Source organism: Panicum virgatum, chromosome 8N (genome assembly GCF_016808335.1).
Source record: "Panicum virgatum strain AP13 chromosome 8N, P.virgatum_v5, whole genome shotgun sequence".
In the NCBI taxonomy this organism is placed as follows: domain Eukaryota; kingdom Viridiplantae; phylum Streptophyta; class Magnoliopsida; order Poales; family Poaceae; genus Panicum; species Panicum virgatum.
In genome coordinates, this window is record NC_053152.1 from 41,107,847 (window position 1) to 41,129,111 (window position 21,265).

A 21,265-nucleotide genomic window follows, 5' to 3' on the forward strand; every position below is an offset into this window, starting at 1 on the left:
CAAAATTGGTACCATACATGTGTTTTACATCCTTCTCTTCATTTAAACAAATAAAGATGCAAAACAGATAAATAGCTTTTGGCTTGGTAAAGGTTTAAACAAAGCAGATAAAACACATTTATGAATTATGAGATGCATATATTAATAGATTGGAATGTTCCTTATGAATTATCAGATTATTATCTACTTTAGTTATCTATTTTATACTTGTGCAGGAGAGGGAGGACCCTCTGGTTCTTGTCCACGATAAGTATTCTCTTCTTCGACTGTTAGAAATTTCTATCAAGGTATCTTTGTTCATTTATGTCTCAGCAGGTGACACACTGTAAATTTAGTGATGTCTGATGAGTAATCTTTGTAGAATTGTAGGCTTCTTCTCATGATGTAGAAGCATAAGCTCTGTCAATGCTTGTAATGAACAAACATTGGGCTGGGCTCAAGGTCATACTAATTATTTCTTCAAGGGATATCTACTGTACTGAAGTGCTTATGCTAGCTACTGGACAATGCATACATGAAAGCAAGTCTTTCTCTGTCTTCTTTCTTCCTTTTGAATCAAAGAGCACGCTCGGAAGTCATTGAAGTATGTCTAACTGTTATCACCCGGTGAAACTTATTCATGAAAATTCTTCAGCTAATTACATGTGGTCAACTTTAGGTATGTGTTGTCCATGCTCCTGGATTTGGTGATAATGGAATGTGCAATGGATGATATGACTGATGATTTTTTTTGTGCTGTCGGAACTAGAGACAATATACAATCTAGACCATTGTGCTGCCATTTGTGCGCTTCAATTCAGGTGTTTATTCGAGCACAGTGCAGCTTGGTTTGACGTATAAAATATATTTGGTTGTCATATGGTGTAACAAGGCGCACTGCAATTTTATTTCTTAAATTTTGGTTATCTGTTCATTGTTATGTGCTGACTGAGATCGCAAATTGAAATAAGGGGGGAGGAGATGTGAGAGAAGTAGTTTTCTATTCCTGCAGACCATATTTTGATTTCATTGTCACCATTAGGAGGTGAAGATCAGTGGCTTCTATGTGACTATGTTTTCACATTTCAAATGGCAACACAGCAAGCATGGTTCTACATCTGAATCATTCAGTTGCAAATCTAACTAGCATCCAAGAGGCCTATTGATTTGAGAGACAAAACAGACTTTACATAGTCATAGTTCATTATATTCCATTTTTCTAATTTTCAGAATGCTAAACTAGGAATACTTGGTGTACACGTTTTTGTATGTATTTTTTTAAAACAATTTCATATGTACTTTGTTTTCCAATAATAATAAATTGCTCTTCAATTACCTTTTAGAGTAAAATGCATCGGAAGTACATAAACTTGTAAGGTTGTGTCATATAGGTCCATCAACTCCGAAAGTGCATTTCTGGGTCCCTAAACTTTTTAAGTCGTTCACCGGAGATCCATACGCGTCCATGTGGGCAGCTAGCGCTGATGTGGCACGCTGACTAGGCGCCACTCTTTCTTCTTCCTCCAGACATGGGTGCCAAGCGGCTCCGCTCGTCCGGCGAGCTCCGCGGCCCCGCTCGGCATGCGAGCTCCGCGGCGAGGGGGCACCTCCGCTCGAGGGAGGGAGGGCGGCCCGCGGCTCCGCTCGGCCGACGAGCTCCGCGGCGAGGGGGCGTCTCTGCTCCGCGTCTCCTCCACCGCCGGGGTAGCCCCTGGCCCGCGGAACTAGCTGGAGCCGCCATCCCGCCCCGCGCCGCCCACGTTGGTAGGAGGTGCGCGAGGAGGCTCGCCGCCGCACCGAGAGAACCGGATCTGGAGGGAGCACCGGCGCGGGGAGGCCGCCGCCGTGCCATGGACCTGCGCGGGCATACGCCATGGCCGCTGCCACCATGGACCGGAGGGAGGAGTGCCGACGGGAGCTCGAGCCGCACCATGGCCCCACGGCGGAGCTCGGCCGCGCGCGGAGCTCGATGGGGGCCCGGCAGCCCGGTCTCCACACGTGGCGGAGGAGCTCGAGGGAGAGGGACGGGTGCGGCGCGGGATTGGGAGGAGCTCCGGGGCCGCGTCCAGGCGCCCTCGAGGCCGACGGCGCACGCTCGCCGGCCGCCTCCGCCCCGCTGCGCTCTCGCTGGCGGTGGAGGGAGGGAGGGAGGAGGCGGCGCCGCGGCTCGCCTCGCCACGCCTGGAGCATGGCGAGGGGCGGCGCGCCTGGGGAGAGGGAGTGGGAGAGTGAGAGAGGGAGGAAGGGAGGAAGGGAGGGAGGGAGCGAGCCGTGGCCAGCCGTCCTCCTGCTGGTCGCCGTGCCGCGGTGGCAGGGCGCGGCGGCGAGTACGGTGGCGGGGCGCGGCGGCGAGTGCGAAGGCGGAGCGCGGCGGCGGCGAGGGCGAAGGCGGAGCACAGCGGCGAGCTGGTGGCGGGGCGCGGGACGAGCGGCGCCAGCGCAGGGAGAGAGGGAGGGTGGGAGCCGTCGGCGCAAGGAGAGAGGATGGGTGGGAGAGAGAGAGGAAGGGGTGGAGAGAGGAAGGAGAGATGCATGAAAGATAAAGATGCCCAGTCAGCACGCCATGTCATCGATACTTGCTCACGTGGAGGGGTATGGACTTGCGGTGAACGACTTAAAAAGTTTAGGGACCCAAAAATGCACTTTTCGAAGTTGATGAACCTATATGACACACTCTTACAAGTTTATGGACCTCCCATGTATATAACTCTACCTTTTATATATTATATTTATTTATATTTCTATACTCGTGATAGGGCGCGCAAAGCGCGCTTCATGTTCTAGTATTAAAGAAAGAGAGGTATCACCATCACCACTGGAAACCGGAATATCCCTGTCGGTTATAAACCAACAGAAAAATAAAAATTATCAACAGGAAAATGGAAAACCAATTTCCCTTATGGTTTACCAATAGGAAAACACCGACAGAGCTAGCTCGACCAGGAAATAAACGGGAAATAAAAATTACCTGTCGGGTTTTTAATTCCCTGCCGTGTTCCCATTTCCCTGTCGGTTTCCCACCCTCAAGGAAATACTCTCCGTCAGGTTTGAAAACTGTTTCCTGTCAAGACAACCCGACAGAGAATAAACTATCTACCGCCAGGAAAATGCATTTCCCTGTCAATTTACAACAGCATAAATAATTTCCATTTTCCGTTACCTTTCTTTACTGATAGGAGAAATATGTTAACCAGTGCTAATGTGATGTCATTCCAACATGGTAGTTATTCACTAGCTGACAGGTCAAATTATCTTCAAAACCAGTTACCTCAAATAAAATCTAAACCTTTCATAGAATAGTCCAGTAATGAGACATCACAACTTAATCATATAAATAGCTTATTTACAAGGCATCAAAACTTGAACATTACATACAACATACATACTGAGATTATGTACAAATGTTTGGCATCAAAACAATGGTCACGTGCCTTCCCCTGCTAATAAAAAGAGTCTCCTATACCAACCTACTAAGTGAATGTAACTTCAAAAGATGAAACCACCTAATGCCATTCTGTTTTGAAAGCAACTTGCACCTTCACATTGACGCGAGATGATGCCTAGCCTTGGTTTAGATTGCAATTATGTTTGCGCCGTCCACATACTTCCAGCAGTTGGCCATCTACGGCAACAAAGTTGCTACTCTATTCTGAGCCAACAGTAGATGATCCAGTGGTCTGCATGCCATTACAACAAAAAATCAACAGAAATGTAGCATGCAAAGGCACAACACTTAAAAAGATGATGAGTTGAGTTCACATCAGTAAACATTTAGGAATATTTTCCTAGCTCGCGGTGTCGCCGCGCTGAGCAACGTGCGCCTGACGCCCGTGTGTTCTACTGCCGCCCGCCGCCTCCGAGCAGCGAGCACCCGAGCCGCGGAGGCCTGCCAACGGTCGCGCGGCGCGGAATCGGTGCCTCCTGGTCTGCGGGATCTGGACCTCCTGCGCCGCTGCTGTCCCCCATCTGCGCGGCTGCGCCCGATCGGCGGAGTCAAACGTTGCCGCCGTCACGACAAGGCAACTGGCGGACACAAAGAGGGAGCTCGAGGGAGCAGCGGAGGAGAGGAGTATTGCGGTGGACCTGAGGAGGAGATGGAGAGAGTGATGAGAGAGATGAAGAGCATGGGAGACGTCCGGGGTGGAAAAGTGGCTAGGGTTACTCAGGGTGGACGACTGATACATTTTATGCATTTAGGGCACAATTTGAATTGTTGGATCGAAGATTGACGGTAAGGAGCAATCGAGCCTTAGCAAATAACGGCCTAGGCCAGGTTTCTCAGCCCGTTTAGCATTTTCTTTTTCTTCTTTTTTATTTTATTACGCCATTGTGAAGTAACACAAAATAATTATCTTATATACACCAATATATTTTTTAATGTAATAAATTACATATAAGGTGTCTTGTAGAAGTTTCAAAATTTTTGAAACTGATTTACTATTTTCTATATGTTGAATGAATTTCTATATTGTTACCGAAATTAATTCCAAATTGAACTACATGTGCGTCTAATAAGGTACAAAAAATTGCACAAAAATTATATTTAGATTCACATGTTCCATTCTAGTATGTGCTCGGGAGATAGATGAAAAATTCAGTTGTCTTCTAGTGACAATTAAAACTTCTTTCTCCAAATTACCACAAAATAATTACAAAAGTATCTAAATTTGGTCAAAGAATTCTATAAATTGACACGGCAACATATTTTTTGGTCCATAAGCTATCCATAAAAAAATTAAAAGGTTTTAATAAAGTGAGACCATGCATTGTTCACAAAAGGATACATCTCTCATATAGTTTCATACAACTCAAATCTCATCGTTTTGAAGCTATATATCAAACTTGAGCTATTCTGATGGCATCATCGGAGGAATTTTGAGGTAAGGCTTGTTAGAATTGATCTCGGACTGGGCTTCTGCCCAATGGCAAAGCCCAATTCGGACTCTCCTCACACGCCCTGATCGGGGCCGCCCAACCCTACTCACCCTGTTCCAATGGTTTGTAGAGGTAACCTGCAGGTGGTGACAGCCCTATTTTGTGCCATCGTAATCCTCCACGTTAGGTTAGGAGGGTAGGAGGTGCATAAATGTCCATGATGGCCGGACAGTCATATCTGTCTGACATGCGCTGTTCTCCCCGTAGTGTAATGAATCTTTAGTTCATCTTGATCATGTAATTGGATAAACAACTCTAATATATTTTATGTTTGTTAAAGTTGAGTGATGCATCTGGTGTCCTTGTTCTCTCTTCATTCCTCTACTGCCTAGACTTATTATATTTGTTATAAGCTCGCCTTTGTTATAAGCTCATCTTGTGTCACACTACCTTTGCCATATATTATTTACCCCTGTTCAGACCTAGATATTAATTTAGTAGCAGTTGTCCCAAGCTTAATAAACTCTTTACACTGCCACCTTCTCTGCGGAAATATAAATGACACCTCGGTATACTCCTAGGTAAAATGCTACACCGTTAATTCTGTGTGCTTGCGGAATGATTCATGATTTAAGAATACTCATGTTCCTTAGTAATTGTGCTAAAAAATGTTAAGCATTTCTTAGTGTCGTTGCTAGGTCAGTATTCTAATTATGTATCTAGAGATGACATTAAGAAATACCAACAATGACCCACCCCTTGTAAGTGCATTTGGCCCCCTAAGTGGGTTTTGATGATAATGACACGCACAATTAAGGAGCTAATGCGTTTATTGAGATATAAGCAGGATTTAAAATCATCGAAATCGAAAAGAGCAAGTATCGATGCTAAATTCACTAAAGGAACAGTGCATGAGCTTCATTGACGAATTTCATTTATTTCTATTTTGAATTTGAGTATAGGAAGCACCGTACTATTAAGAGGGACGCGAAACTACAATCTGGAGATGTTATTGTGTCTAGAAAAGAAACAATCTATCCATTTCTCGACACGATGTACACACGGGCACTAGTAGGGGTCGGAAGTTCCGACCCCCATTGGAAGTGTCCTGTTTCGTCCGACAAAGAGTCCTCGGCCACCTGCTTTTGACTGGGTAGGAAGTTCCGACCTAGGGTCGGAAGTTCCAACCCTCCTTCTCGGAGGTCCTGTGTAGTTTCCGAAAAACCCCTCTCGGCCGTTTGAAATTGAACTGGTCGGAAGTTTCGACCCTAGGTCGGAAGTTCTGATAAGCACATTAAACTTCAACAACGACTAGTTTTTGAGGGGCTGCTATAAATATCCCCTCACCCCTTTCAGTTGAAGCTGCTGACTTCCCACAAACTTCACTCTCTCTCAAGCTTCCAAAACACCTCCCAAAACCCAAGAAGTGCCAAATCCTTGAGTGGATCCAAGCAAGGGCTTGGGTGTGAGCTAGATTTGTGATTGAGCTTGAGTGCTTGACCTAGAGTGAGCAGCTACGTTCTTCTCAAGGCGCTAGAAGCATCTCCATCCAGCGATTCGCGTTTATTACTCTTGGAGCTTGCTCCTAGACGGTTCGGCATCGCCCGCGGAGCACCCTCTCGTGTGTGAGTGCCCCGGGAAGTTTGTATCACCTCGTCCTTTGTGGATAAGAGCTAGTGAGTACTCAATCCTCCTAAGTGGTGGATTGGTGAGGATAAGGGTTATAGGGCAACCCGGCTCTTTGTGAGCTCCTCAACGGAGACGTAGCATCCTTCGTGGGTGTGAACTTCGGGAACAAATTCTTGTGTCAATTACTTTGCTTGTTCTTGCTTGTTCATACTTGTTCTTGTTGACCTAGAACTTAATTTGACCCGGTCTACTCTATTGAGTTGTTCTAGTGTACAAGATCACTTGCAGGGTGCTCTCCTACGTACTGGTGAACTTTTGATTCAAATAGTTTTTGAAGTTCCTTATTTAGTTTAAAATTTCGCTCAATTCATAGTTTAGGGGTCCAAACTTCCTACAGTGGGTCGGAAGTTCCGACAGAACTAATTTCTGCGAAGAATTTTTCAAGTTTTGCAGGTTTGCCTATTCACCCCCCCCCCTCTAGGCATCACCAAGATCCTTTCAATTGGTATCAAAGCCTAATCTCTTGATTTAGGCTTAACCGCTATGGGATAACGATGTCTCAAAGCGGGGACGGCGCCGATGCCGGCATTTTCGCCGCGCAAGATGTGGCCACCGTTCCACCGGTTGTCAACGTCGGATTCACCGGGATCCCCTACAACCCCTTTTCCGGAAGCCGGCCTCCCTCTATTCATGAAGTGGCATCAAGCGATGATTCAAGTTCAAGTGATGATGAAGGGGAGATGTCGGAAGCTAGGAGAAGAAGAAAAGAGAAGATGAAAGAAAAGATTGAGAAGGAGGCGAGGAAATTGATGAAGCAAAGAATCAAGGAAGAGAAGGAGAAGCACCCCTTCTTCGGCATGCATCAAGTTCCTCACAACTACGAGCAACAAGCATACTCCTCTTCTCAATTTCAATCTATCCACTTGGGTCGTGCTCCATACTTTGATGGTACGGATTACCCCAAGTGGGCTTTTGATATGAAAATGCACCTCTATGGGCTTCACCCTTTGGTATGGGAGGTCGTGTGTGTAGCTGTGACTCCACCCGTCAATGGTGTGCCTACGGCCGAACAAGCACAAGAATACTTCGGCAATGCGCAAGCCGTACGAGTCATCACCGACTCTCTTTGTATCCAAGAATTCAACAAAGTTCACAATGTTAAGATTGCGAAGAAGATTTGGGATACACTGAAGGAAGCTCATGAGGGAACGGATCAAGTCCGTGAAGGCAAGATGGATTTATTGCAAGGAGAACTTGAGCACTTTGTCATGAATGATGATGAGACCGTGACTCAAATGTATGAGAGGCTCATGGTACTAGTTTCGGATATCGCCACTCTTGGAAGCACCGAGTGGGATGATCACAAAGTGACAAAGAAGTTGCTTAGAGCCTTCACTCCAAGAAATCCTATACTTGCAACCATGATTAGAAGAGATCCCAAGTTCAAGACAAAGACACCAAATCAACTTCTTGGTGAGATTCTTCATCAAGAATTGGTTGAGAGAGATGTGGCAAAATCACTTAGCCACAAAATCACCAAGAGCGTTGCACTCAATGCAAACCCAAGTATTCTGGTTGCATCAAGTTCCAAAGCCATCAAGCCAACTAAAGAAGAGTCAAGTGATGGAGGATCAACCGATGAAGAGATGGCACTTGTCATGAGGAACTTTAAGAAGTTCATGAAAAAGAAGTTTCACAAGAAAGATGGTTATGATAAGAAGAAGCCAAATCATAGAAGATGCTATGAGTGCAAGGAGTTGGGGCATTACATTGCCGATTGCCCTAGACTCAAGAACAAGGAAAATGAAGAGAAGATGTACAAGGAGAACAGCAAGGACTTCAAGAAAAGATATCAAGGTCACGCTCATGTTTGTGAAGAGTGGGAGTCAAGTCATGAAGAATCCAACAAGGAAGGTGTGGCATCACTTGCCATGACCAAGAACACAAGACAACTCTTCAACAACATCTCCGATGATGAGGATGACACTCACTTTTGCCTCATGGCAAGAGGCAACAAGGTACAAGCAACATCCTCCTCCACTTCTCATCCTTCCTCTACATCAAGTAGTGTAGAAAATGATTTCGATTATGAAGAAAAACAAAATGAGGCTTATATGATCAAAGAATTTGGTAAGAAAGGCTTTAAAGAAATCAAAAAGCTTTTGGAGAAATTGGAGAAAAAGAAAGAGACACTCGATAGGCAACAGGACTTGCTCATCCAAGAAAAAGGAGAGAAACCTTGCCTTAGAGAAATCCCTTGTCGAGGAAAGAGCTAAAATAGAGAAGTTGTCCATTGACTTGTCTTTGGCCAACAACTCTAACAAGAGGTTGTTGAAGGAGAACACATTGGCTAGTGATTCTCTAGCTTCCCTTAAGGTCACCAATGGTGAACTTCAAGATAGCTTATCAAGCTTGACGGTCAAATACAAAGACCTTGAAGTTAACCATAATGCCCTTTGGGAAAGCACAAAAACCCATTCCAAGGCAATTCCCAACTCCAATGTCTCCACAAGTGAAGGTTGCTCTAAATGCTATAAATTTGATATACAAGCTTGTGTTGCTAACATTGCAAAGCTAGAGGAGTTGGTCAAGGCCAAAGATCTTGAAATCAAGAGGCTCAACATGATAGTCAAGAATGACTATGAAGGTAATGTGAAGCCCAAGACAAAGGTCATCTACAAGGATGGTAGGTATCCTACCATAAAGGACAGGCTTGGCCATTACAAGGGAGCAAAGGTAAATGAGAGAAAGGTGGTCAAGTTCAAGGAAGTCATTTCTTTCACCAAGGGTTGTAATCTTGGTGAATTAATGGACATAGCACATGGAGTGACACCTTTGATCTCTACTTTGACCAAGAAGAAGGTAGAAGCTCCTATTAAGCACAAGAGCACCATGCATGAGCCTTCACCAATCTATACCTCGGATTACATGGTGACCATGGATCAAAATGGCAAAATTGTGGTGAAGTATGTCGGGGCCTACACAAAGAAGAAGATCCTAAGGAGTGCGTGGGTTCCAAAAATGTATCCATCTAACCTACAAGGACCCAAATCTATTTGGGCACCGCTTAGTTGCTTGATAGTGGATGCTCAAATCATATGACCAGAGAGAAGAATTTGTTCACCTCAATTGAATATGACAACATTCCAAAGGAAACAATTGTCTTTGGAGATAATAGCAAGGGTGAGGTAATTAGATTGGGTAAGATTGCTTTAGCTCATGACAATTCAATTACAAATGTTTATCTTGTTGAAACTTTGGGGTACAACTTGTTGTTCGTCTCACAACTTTGTGGTATGGGCTACAATTGTCTCTTTACTAATGAGGGTGTGACCGTCTTTAGAAGGGACAATTTCTCTATTGCCTTTATGGGTCAATTAAAGGGCAAAGTCTATATTGTGGACTTTTCAATGGAATAGGTTGAGCCCAAGACTTGTATGGTGGCAAAATCCGATATGGGTTGGCTATGGCACCGCCGACTAGCCCATGTTAGAATGAGGAACTTGGCCAAGCTTCAAAAGGAAGGGCACATCCTAAGACTAACCAATGTTGTGTTTGAGAAAGATAGGTTGTGTAGCGCATGCCAAGCCGGGAAGCAAGTTGGTGCTCCACATCCCGCCAAAAACATCCTCACCTCAACAAGGCCGCTAAAGCTTCTACACATGGACTTATTTGGACCCATCGCTTATATAAGCATTGGCGGTAACAAATATGGTCTTGTGATTGTTGATGATTTTTCCCGCTTCACTTGGGTTTTCTTTTTGCAAGATAAGAGTGAAGTTCAAGGGATAGTCAAGAAATTCATAAGAAGAGCCCAAAATAAGTATGAGTTGAAGATCAAGCATGTTAGAAGCGACAATGGCTCGGAATTTCGGAATACAAATATTGAAGAATTTCTTGGTGAAAAAAGAATCAAGCATGAATTCTCTGCTCCATACACCCCTCAACAAAATGGCATTGTGGAGAGGAAGAATAGAACCTTGATTGAAGCCGCAAGAACCTTGCTTGATGAACACAAGACCCCGAATAGTTTTTGGGCCGAAGCAATCAACACCGCTTGCCATGCAATCAACCGCCTCTACATCCACAAGTACTTGGGCAAGACTCCATACGAGATAATCACCGGTAACAAACCTAAGGTGCATTACTTTCGATTTTTTGGTTGTAAGTGTTTCGTACTTAACAAGAAAACAAAAACCTCAAAGTTTGCACCAAAGGTAGATGAAGGATTCCTACTTGGTTATGGTACTAACGAACGTGCTTATTGTGTCTTCAACAAAACTACCGGTTGTGTTGAGGTCACGGTAGACGTGAAATTTGATGAATCCAACGGCTCTCAAGTAGAGCAAGTTGATAAGAACCTTGTAGATATGGAGGAACCACCAAGTGTATCAATCATCAGGATGGGCTTGGGTGAAGTGCGACCACGTGAATCAAGCACTCAGCCCCGATTGGGCAAAGCAACAAGGATCAACCATCATCATCAACAAGAGTTGAACCACCAAGCTCTCAAGTTTCTCTTGATCATAGTCAAGCTCTTGGTGACGATCAAGATCAAGGCAATGATCAAGGGGGAGCTCAAGTAGAAGCAACTCAAGGAGATGCACCTAGAGTTGATAATGATGATGATGGTAGACCAATTCAACCTCAATCACAAGTGCCACACCCAAGAGTCCATAAAAGCATCCAACGAGATCATCCCGTTGACAACATACTTGGGAGTATTCGAAGAGGGGTAACTACTCGTTCACGTTTACTTACATTTTGTGAGCATTACTCTTTTGTCTCCTCTTTGGAACCTCTTAAGGTAGATGAAGCACTTGATGACCCGGATTGGGTGATGGCCATGCAAGAAGAGTTGAACAACTTCACAAGAAATGAAGATTGGGAATTGGTGGAATGCCCCAAGCAAAACGTGATTGGCACCAAGTGGGCCTTTAGAAACAAACAAGATGAACATGGTGTCGTCACAAGAAACAAGGCAAGGTTAGTTGCACAAGGTTTCACCCAAATTGAAGGTTTGGATTTCGGTGAAACCTATGCACCCGTAGTTAGGCTTGAGTCAATTCGAATATTATTAGCCTATGCTACTCACCATGATTTCAAGCTATATCAAATGGACGTGAAGAGTGCAATTTTGAATGGCCCCCTATCCGAGTTGGTGTACGTTGAACAATCACCGGGTTTTGAAGATCCCAAGTGTCCAAATCATGTGTACAAGCTCCATAAGGCGATCTATGGGCTTAAGCAAGCTCCTAGAGCATGGTATGAATGTCTTAAGGATTTTCTTGTCAAGAACGGTTTTGAAATGGGAAAAGCCGATTCTACTCTCTTTACTCACAAAGTTGATAATGATATATTTGTGTGCCAAATATATGTCGATGACATTATATTTGGCTCAACTGACCAAAAGTTTTGTGAGGAATTTAGTAGCATCATGACCAAGATATTTGAAATGTCTATGATAGGTGAATTGAAGTTTTTCCTTGGGTTTCAAATCAAACAAATGAAGGAAGGCACATTCATATGTCAAACCAAGTACATCAAGGATATGCCCAAGAAGTTTGACATGAGTGATGCAAAGCCAATCAAGACATCTATGGCAATAAATGATCATTTTGATCTCAATGAAGAAGGGAAGTCAGACGATCAAAAGGTATATTTCTCCATGATTGGCTCTCTTCTTTATCTTTGTGCATCTAGGCCCGATATTATGCTTAGTGTGTGCATGTGTGTAAGATTTCAAGCCAATCCTAAGGAATGCACCTAGTGGCTGTTAAAAGAATTTTGAGATATTTGGTACACACTCCTAACGTTGGCTTATGGTATCCCAAAGGCTCCACTTTCGATCTACTTGGCTATTCCGATTCAGATTATACCGGTTGCAAAGTAGATAGAAAGAGTACAACGGGGACGTGTCAATTCCTTGGCCGTTCCCTAGTATCTTGGAGTTCCAAGAAATAGAATTCGGTAGCTTTATCCACCGCCGAAGCCGAATATGTGGCAGCGGGTGCTTGTTGTGCCCAACTTTTGTGGATGAAGCGTACCTTGAGTGACTTCGGTTGTGAGTTTAGTAAGATTCCACTCTTGTGTGACAATGAGAGTGCCATCAAGCTAGCTAACAATCCGGTGCAACACTCTAGAACAAAGCACATAGATATAAGACATCATTTCTTACGGGATCATGAGGCTAAGAGAGATATTGCTTTACGTCATGTGAGAACCGAATGGCAACTTGCCGATATCTTCACCAAGCCTCTAGGTGAGCAAAGGTTTTGTGCTTTGAGGAGTGAACTAAATATCTTGTATTCTCGTAACTTGGCTTGACTTGTTGCACATATTTGATTGTTGCCTAGAATAGGAAAAATGATTTTATTTGGGTGAGTTTTATGAAAATTTTGGATGTTGATCTTTGGATCAAATCTTGATTCATGTGACTATTGTTATGTATTGTTGACTGTGCCTAGTCACACTTGAATCAAGATGTCTTACATGTCTACAAGCAATTCACATCAATTCTCCGTTCAAAACTCATCTCCTAATCATCTCTCTTTGGGCTGTTTTTCATTGTGTCGGAACTTCCTTTCCTGTATCGGAACTTCCGACTTGTGTCGGAAGTTTCATATGATTTCCGACAAAATACTCTCAGCCAGGATTAATTCTTCCATCGGAACTTCTAATGCTTCATCGAAACTTCCGATAGGCGTCAGAAGTCTCTGGTAACTTCCGTGAAAATGCTCTCGGCCGCCCAAAAATGTTCCATCAGAACTTTCGATGGTGGGTCGGAACTTCCGACCCCACCCATCGGAAGTCCCGTGCTTCCTCCGACAAAATACTCTCGGGAGAGATTCTTTTGCCTCATCAGAACTTCCGACCTACCATCGGAACTTCCGATAGAAGGTGATTCTATATATACCCTGTGAACCGTTGCTCAAACCCTAACTCTATTTCTCCACCGCCGCCCACTCCTTTTTCCTTCCCCATTGCGGCGATTTCAAGTTCCAACTGTGGGTTTTTGAAGCTTGGAGGTTCTTTGGATTCCCCATCCATCGGAGACTCCAATCTCGTCCTTTGCTCCTTCGATCCGCGCGAGAAATCGAACCGGAATGCATTCAAATCTTCTCGTAGCCCGATCTCTCAATGCCTAAGGAGTTAGAAGGATTCCTTTTAGGATTTAGTTCCTAGTATCTAGTAGAACAAACCCGTAAAGTTTAGTTTCTTTTGAAGAACATCTACTCAATTCATGTTCTAGGGTTCTTGAACTCGGCCCTGTCGGAAGTTCCGACCCTAGGTCGAAAGTTCCGACAGGCGCCTGAAAATTCTGACCAGCTTCATATCCTTCAATTATTTTGTCCAAACCCTGGATCCATCTTAGATATTCACATATACACTATGTTTTCTCAGATGGCTTGTGACAAAAAGGGCAAGGGCCAGGCTTTTACTCCGGAGATTGAGTCACCGGTTTCCTCTGACTTCGAGGAGACTCGTGAAGACACTCATCCCCGTGCTCTTGCCAAGACAAAGGCCGTGGCTACCAAGGTGCCGAAGAGGGCACAGGGCCATGGTAGGCCAAATCCAGATGCTCATGCCAGGCCAAGGATGAAGCGTGCTTCTTTGCCCGGTGCTCAAGGGGATGAAAATGATCTAAGCTATCTTGAGCACCGCATCATAAGGATGTCAAAACCTGTGAACAGGACTAGAGCTCAGTACAATGGCCATAGGACGGTCAATTACATGAAAGGCAAGCACAAGTTTGAAGAGCTGAGGTTCCAGAACTATAACAGATATGATAAGGAGCAGCAGGGAGACTTCATGTTTTGAATGTGGTTTCACGCCGACTGGTATGAGACTATCATCATGACCAAGACCCATCCTACCACTGAGATGAAGTCTATGGATTGGGGTCACCTGAATGAGTTGGATGTTCAGGTGGTTACTCAGGCAGTGGATACCTGTCAGAACATGCACTTGCAAGCCATCATGTCCTTCAACTGTCACTGGAATGAGGAGGTAGTGACTCAGTTCTATGCTACTCTGTATGTTGATCGTCCAAGCAAGAAATTTCATTGGATGCTTTAGGGTGAGAAGTACTCAGTCACTTATCGCCAATTTGCTGATATTCTTGGGTTTTCTAATGCTGATCTTAAAAGGCCCAAGATTCATGATGAGAATGTCATTGATGATGCAGAAATGCAATACATGTATGATAGTGCTTATGGTGAGGTGAAGTTTGGGGAGACCTCTGGACTCAGTCCATATTACAAGTTCATGAATCAGATTCTCCAGTACACTCTTTCTCCCAAGGCCGGAAACTCAGACAGGATCTCCAATATGTCAAGAAACTTGTTGGCCAAGATGACTGCCAGTTCTTCTGAGTTCAGTGTGTTTGACTTTCTATGGGAGGAGATTATTTGCACCTCTATCTCGCCCAAGAGGGGCTATCACTATGCTCCATACATCTTTTACATGATCAAGGAAGTGACAGGCATCAACATCTTGGCAGACTAGAACCACCTTGTCTACAGGCCGAACAAGGGGACCGTGGACAGACTCCTGAAGATTGGCACTCATGCTCGCCCTCAGCGCACTAGGGGTCAGTCCAGCTCTCAGGCACCAGGCTCTTCTTTTGATCCATCAGAGGCTGGTCCTTCCAGTTCTCGTGGCCCTTCCCGTGGTCCAGGCAAGAAGAAGGGTATGCTTAACTTCATATCTCGTGGACTCTTTGCTTGCTTCAACATTGGGAAGCACAATGCCGAGGAGATTCGTGCTCATAGGCAGCATGTGGATGAGCAGCTCCTGAAGATTGAGACAAGGAAGAAGGCCCTCATGGCCAAAAATGACATGGAGCACTCTCCAGTTCGGGCTCCCATGGAGTTTCCTCCCCCGCCGGTCTTTCACAACCCATGGGGTGAGATGGGAGACTTCTCTTCTATGTATGGAGGCCCTCCGTCGTTTGATGATGAGGACTTTGGAGGCCATGTGGGCTCCGACGGCGAGGGCGAGAAGGACGTGCCAGCTGCCGACACCCCCACCGACGACAACAATGGAGATGGAGATGACGACGACGACGAGTAGTGGCCTTGGCGGGGCCTCTCCTTTTGGGCGCTTGATGCTAAAGGGGGAGTGAGATCAAGGTCACAAGCGCTTCATGATCATCATTTATCTCACTCAAGGTCACAAGCGCTTCATGATTATCATTTATCTCGTTTTGTCTTGTATCATTTATGAACTTCTATCTATCTAGGCTTGTGGACGTGTAAGACTTTATTTGTGTTATGTTTGAGACTATGTGATGTGTGCCAAGTGAAAATTTCAGTTTGTAAGACTTTATTTATGCTATGCTATGCTAATGTGACTAGACTTGGGATATTTATGCCTGTGATGTTCATGTGATGGTGTAATGTTCTTTTTTCACTTTGTTGATTTGAGATATCATGTCATATGCATCACGATTTGTATTGTGACACTTTGCACCCCACTTGATTCAAATAAATAGATGTGAGCTTCTTGAATTTGTGCAAACAGCATATGAGGCTATTCTTGAAAAGGTTGAACTCATGCACGAATTTAGGGGGAGCTCATCTATAGCTTTGGATAAATGATTTTATTTTTGAATATCTTGTGAGCCTTAATTGTGTTGTCATGAATCACCAGAAAGGGGAAGATTGTAAGAGCATTTGGCCCCCTAAGTGGGTTTTGATGATAATGACACGCACAATTAAGGAGCTAATGCGTTTATTGAGATATGAGCAGGATTTAAAATCATCAAAATCGAAAAGAGCAAGTATCGACGCTAAATTCGCTAAAGGAACGATGCATGAACTTCATTGACGAGTTTCATTTATTTCTATTTTGAATTTGAGTATAGGAAGCACCGTACTATTAAGAGGGACGCGAAACTACGGTCTGGAGATGCTATAGTGTCTAGAAAAGAAACCATCCATCCATTTCTCGACACGATGCACACACATGCACTAAAACAGAAAAATCTTATTAGGGGTCGGAAGTTCCGACCCCCACCGGAAGTGTCATGTTTCGCCCGACAAAGGGTCCTCGGCCAGCTGCTTTTGACTGGGTCGGAAGTTCCGACCCTCCTTCTCGGAGGTTCTGTGTAGTTTCCGAAAAACCCCTTTCGGCCGTTTGAAATTGAACTGGTCGGAAGTTCCGACCCTGGGTCGGAAGTTCCGATAAGCACATAAAACTTCAGCAACGGCTAGTTTTTGAGGGGCTGCTATAAATACCCCCTCAACCCTTTCAGTTGAAGTTGCTGACTTCTCACGAACTTCACTCTCTCTCAAGCTTCCAAAACACCTCCCAAAACCCTAGAAGTGTCAAATCCTACAGTGGGTCGGAAGTTCCGACATGACTAATTTCTGCGATGAATTTTTCAAGTTTTGCAGGCTCACCTATTGAACCCCCCCCCCTCTTCTAGGCATCACCAATATCCTTTCACCCCTAAAAGTCGATTTGTAGGAGCAGGCCATGGCACGACCCATTGCTAAAAACTGATTTCTAGGAGAGGGTCGCACAATGACCCGCCCCTAACAATCATTTTAGGAGCATTTTTTCCAGCAAAACATAGGGGTAGGTACCATACCCGCCTCTAAAAATATATTTTACCCTTCCCTAAAAATGGTTTATACAGTAGTAGTGCTTACAAATGTTGAGGTGTTATATGGGTTTACGCGTAAAATGTTGAACCTAGTATGAGATGCACAAGATTACCAATACGTTTAATTACCAATACAGTAGTATGAGATGCTTACAAATGGTGAAGAAGCTGAAGACTTGGCTCCTGCGTGCTTGACATCGTCTCTGGAACATAGTACACTAAATGCACCGATGCCACTCTTGACACCGTCGGTTCATTCGGTGCTTCACTTCTTTCTTCACTTGATCTCCAGATGCGCACAGACTTGCACCAATGCAAAGCCATCGGATCTTCCGACAACCATCGGATGCACCGATGATATGGGCATCAGTTCTTCTGGTGCTACTGGTTTCAGTAGAACTCGTCCAATTCAGCGTTTCTTTGAGTTCTTTCTTCGTGTTTTCCTTTGTATGGCCTTTTTACTTCATCCCTGGGATCTAGAAATGTTAACTTAATAAAACCATTAGTCCCATTGATTGCGTTGTCATATGATCACCAAAATCACTCAAAATGGCATAAATGGTGCCATGTTCATTACAATCTCCCCCTTTTTGGTGATTGATGACAACACAATCAAAGGAAGCATAAAATTTGCAAGAATTTACAAATTTAACCACTTACACTTGCTTGGATGCTTACCACCATCCAATGATGGTTTGGCCTCCCCCTAAAACCATGATCCCCCTTTGTTCCTCCCCCTACCTTGCTACTCCTTCCTCATAAATTGACTTGATTCACCTAGGCATTTCTCTCCCTTTGGTATATGTTTCTCCTCCTTTGGGATATGTTTCTCCTCCTTGAGAAAATATCTTGCTTTGATCAACATTTCTTCCCCTTTGGAATCAAATCACCTAAAAGGTCTTGCACCTAAAAGGGTCTTGCAAAACAATATAGCACAAGAGAAGGTTAGTAGCCTAGGGAGTTAGTTCTATGACTCATGATCCAATTGTATGATATCAATGAAGATACCAATTAAAAATTTCACTACGATGGATCACAAAATCACGAAACTAGCATGACATGAGCTAAGCTTTCCATAAGTATGTGCACAAAAAGATAATGTGAAAATCAAGTGCACAACTAGATGCATAGTGAGCCATTTAGTGTTTGAATCACCAAGCAAAAGTATGCACATTGATTTTGACACAATTGAGAAGTTTACCCTATAGCTTGTGTTCATGGTACACATATGAAAAACATACCTCATGAAGTCTATGTACCATGAATGGTGACTTTGTATAGCTTTCTACACACTTATCAAACCATGTAGGTTGCTCATAGGTTAGACATGACACAAGCAACCCACCATATATAACACTAGGAGATGCAATGTATGCAAACAAGCTAGCAAGAGCAATGGAGCTACATGATGCTTGAATTGAAATCTAGGTAGCATTACCTTATGGGGGACTTGGGCAACAAATGTCCAAGTTGTAAGCTTAGCTTGTTTTGACTTTAATCTTCACTTCAATTTGTAAGCTAAGCCTCCAAATCCCCCGAAGCCTTCCTTGGCTTTAAGTCTTCTTTGGAACCCACACCATTTGAGACCCCTTCATATTGGTGATGATGTCCTTGGGCACCCAAATGGAGTGATTCCAACTCCTTTCCTTCTTCCCAACCTTGTGAGCAACCACCTTGCCATTGGTCTTATTTTTGATCACATAGGAGGTGCTATTGCTTTTGTTCCTCCGGTTGGGCTTGGTGTAGATGAGAGAACTCTTGATTAAGAGCTTCTTTTTGTTCTTCTCATCCGGAAGCTTCTTCCTTGGTTGAGCACACTTGTTAAACTTGTGGCCTTCTTTGTGGCACTTTGAACAAGTCACGGTGGACCACTTCTCAAGTTTCTTCACCATGTCTTCACGGTTATCTTGAGAAGGTTGGATATTGCTCTCTATGCCTTTGCCCTTTAATCTATACAAGTCCTTCATGAGCCTTTCCACTTCTTGCTTGAGCTCATCATTCTCCTTGGCAATGAGATCATCACATGATTCTACAACTACATTCTCGTTGCATTTCTCATTGCAAGGGTTAGAGCAAGATTCATCAATTAAATCAATGCAAGAAGTTGAAGCATCTATCCTAAAGATAGGAATTGCACAAGAGATAGTTTGCTTTAATTCCAAAGAGTCATTAGTATTATTAATGCTCTCAAATTTTAATTTGAGCTCTTCATGCTCCTCGCTAAGCAATTTGAATTTGGACATCAAATCTTCAAAATTTGTAGCAAGAGAAGCATTTAGATCCTTGAGAGCATTAAGGTTATTAATTTCTTTTGACTGCTTCTTAATGACTTTTTGGTGCTCATGAACAAGGTCTAGAAGTTCATCAATTGAGGGAGAGTCGGAGTCATCATCACTTACATCGCTATCCATACCTTTGGCCATAAAGCAAGTGTTGGATGATGATACCATGCAGGTGGTGAATTTCTTATTTGATTCATCACTTGAACTTGCACTTGATTCTTCACCACCGCTAACCCATTCACCAAATATGGCAAATGATTCATGCTTGGGCTTCTTCTCCTTCTTTTGCTTGTTCTTCTTGAACTTCTTCTCAACCTTCATAAGTTGATGGTGAGGCCCTTCTTTGAGGAAGACCATATACCCCCATTGAGTAGATTTCCTTCAAGCATTTGTTCATCTTCTTTACTTGCTTGTAGAGGTTGGGGTGCATTGGCTCTTTATCATCACTTGAGGAGCTTCTTGCATCCTCTTCTTCCTCATCACTTGAGCTACCTTTGATGGCCATCTTCTTCAACTTCTTTAGTTGCTTGCAAGCAAGTGCACTATGTGTTAGTGAAGAAGATGGCACTTTTGCCTTGATTTCATTGCGTAGCTCATGGGCGATCACCTTGTTGAGGACTTGATTTGGTGTCATTGTGTTGAGGTCTTTCTCATATAGAATTGTGGTCACCAAATCAAAGTCCGGCCTTCGGAGTGAGTGAAGGATCTTGCGAATGAGTTCCAAGTCTTCTATTTGTTTTACACCTAAGGAATTGATCTCATTCGCAAGAGTGTTCAAACATGAGTACATAGATTCGGCATTCTCATCATCAAGTTGCTTAAAGCTATTAAGCTTATCAATGAGAACATGATATCTTTCGTTGGCAACATCCTTCGTGCCCTCATGGTTCTCAATGATAGTCTTCCATAGTGTTTTAGCATTTTCACAAGAATAAACACGATTGAACACATTGTCACTAATAGAAGACATGATTATGCATTTAGCAGTGACATCATGTTGCTTCTCTTGTTGGCCATTATTTTTTAACCCTTCACTCACTACTCTCTAAATGTTTAACCCCATCGCTTGGAGAAGGGCTTGCATCAAAACTTTCCACCGTTGGAAGTCCGTGCCGTCGAATCATGGAGCGGGTCTAAAAGGATCCATCCTTTCCCCCTAAGAGCTAACTCACTAGGCGGTGAAGCCTACCGATCTAATTAGCCGGTAAACACAAATTTGCCAATGGATTTGGCTTTCTTTGTGAGAGAAGTGAGAACTTGGCTCTGATATCAATTGAAAGCGATCACGTGCTCTAGCCTAAGAGGGGGAGGGGGTGAATTAGGCACAATTACAACCTTAACCTATGGCTCCAACTAGTTTGCACAAAACTTAAACAAATTCAAGCTATCTAGATGTGCAACTACGGTTCTCCTTAGCGTGAAACCCTCATCCCAAAAGAGTTTTGCAACCTAAAGCCAATCCTAGCAAGATACTATACTAAGAAAGTAAAGGCACACAAGTTGTAATATGAAATGTGGAAGCTTAAAGGGAGGGATGAGAGGAAGTGAACTCTCGACACGAGGATTTATCCCGTGGTTCGGATTGCCACAAAGGCCCCCCTACGTCAACGTTGTTGAAGCACTCACGAAGAGTATCGCTTCCCGGCAATCAAGTATCTTCCGAGAACACAATCACAGTCACCTTGATCCCGATCTTCACTAAGGGAGATTGCCCACGAAGGAGGGGTCTCCGTCCCCTGCACAATGTCGTCGACGCCGCTCCACACCATACCGGAGGGTCGTTGACTTGCCGGCGAGCCACCAAGGCTCTAAGGATGCCGGCGCATCGAGATACACGAATCGTTAACTCTAGAACCACTGCATAAGGATCTAAACCTTGCTTGATCAC

General features: G+C 44.0%; 1 long non-coding RNA gene across 1 annotated transcript; it reads right to left on the reverse strand.

The window, feature by feature from the left end:
• Nucleotides 1-723: 723 nt before the first annotated feature.
• Nucleotides 724-2,768, reverse strand: LOC120685413. The gene is made up of 2 exons (XR_005679553.1): nt 2,693-2,768; nt 724-1,315 (listed from the first exon to the last, which is right to left on the reverse strand). It is a non-coding gene; the product is annotated as an uncharacterized LOC120685413 (long non-coding RNA).
• Nucleotides 2,769-21,265: the final 18,497 nt, after the last annotated feature.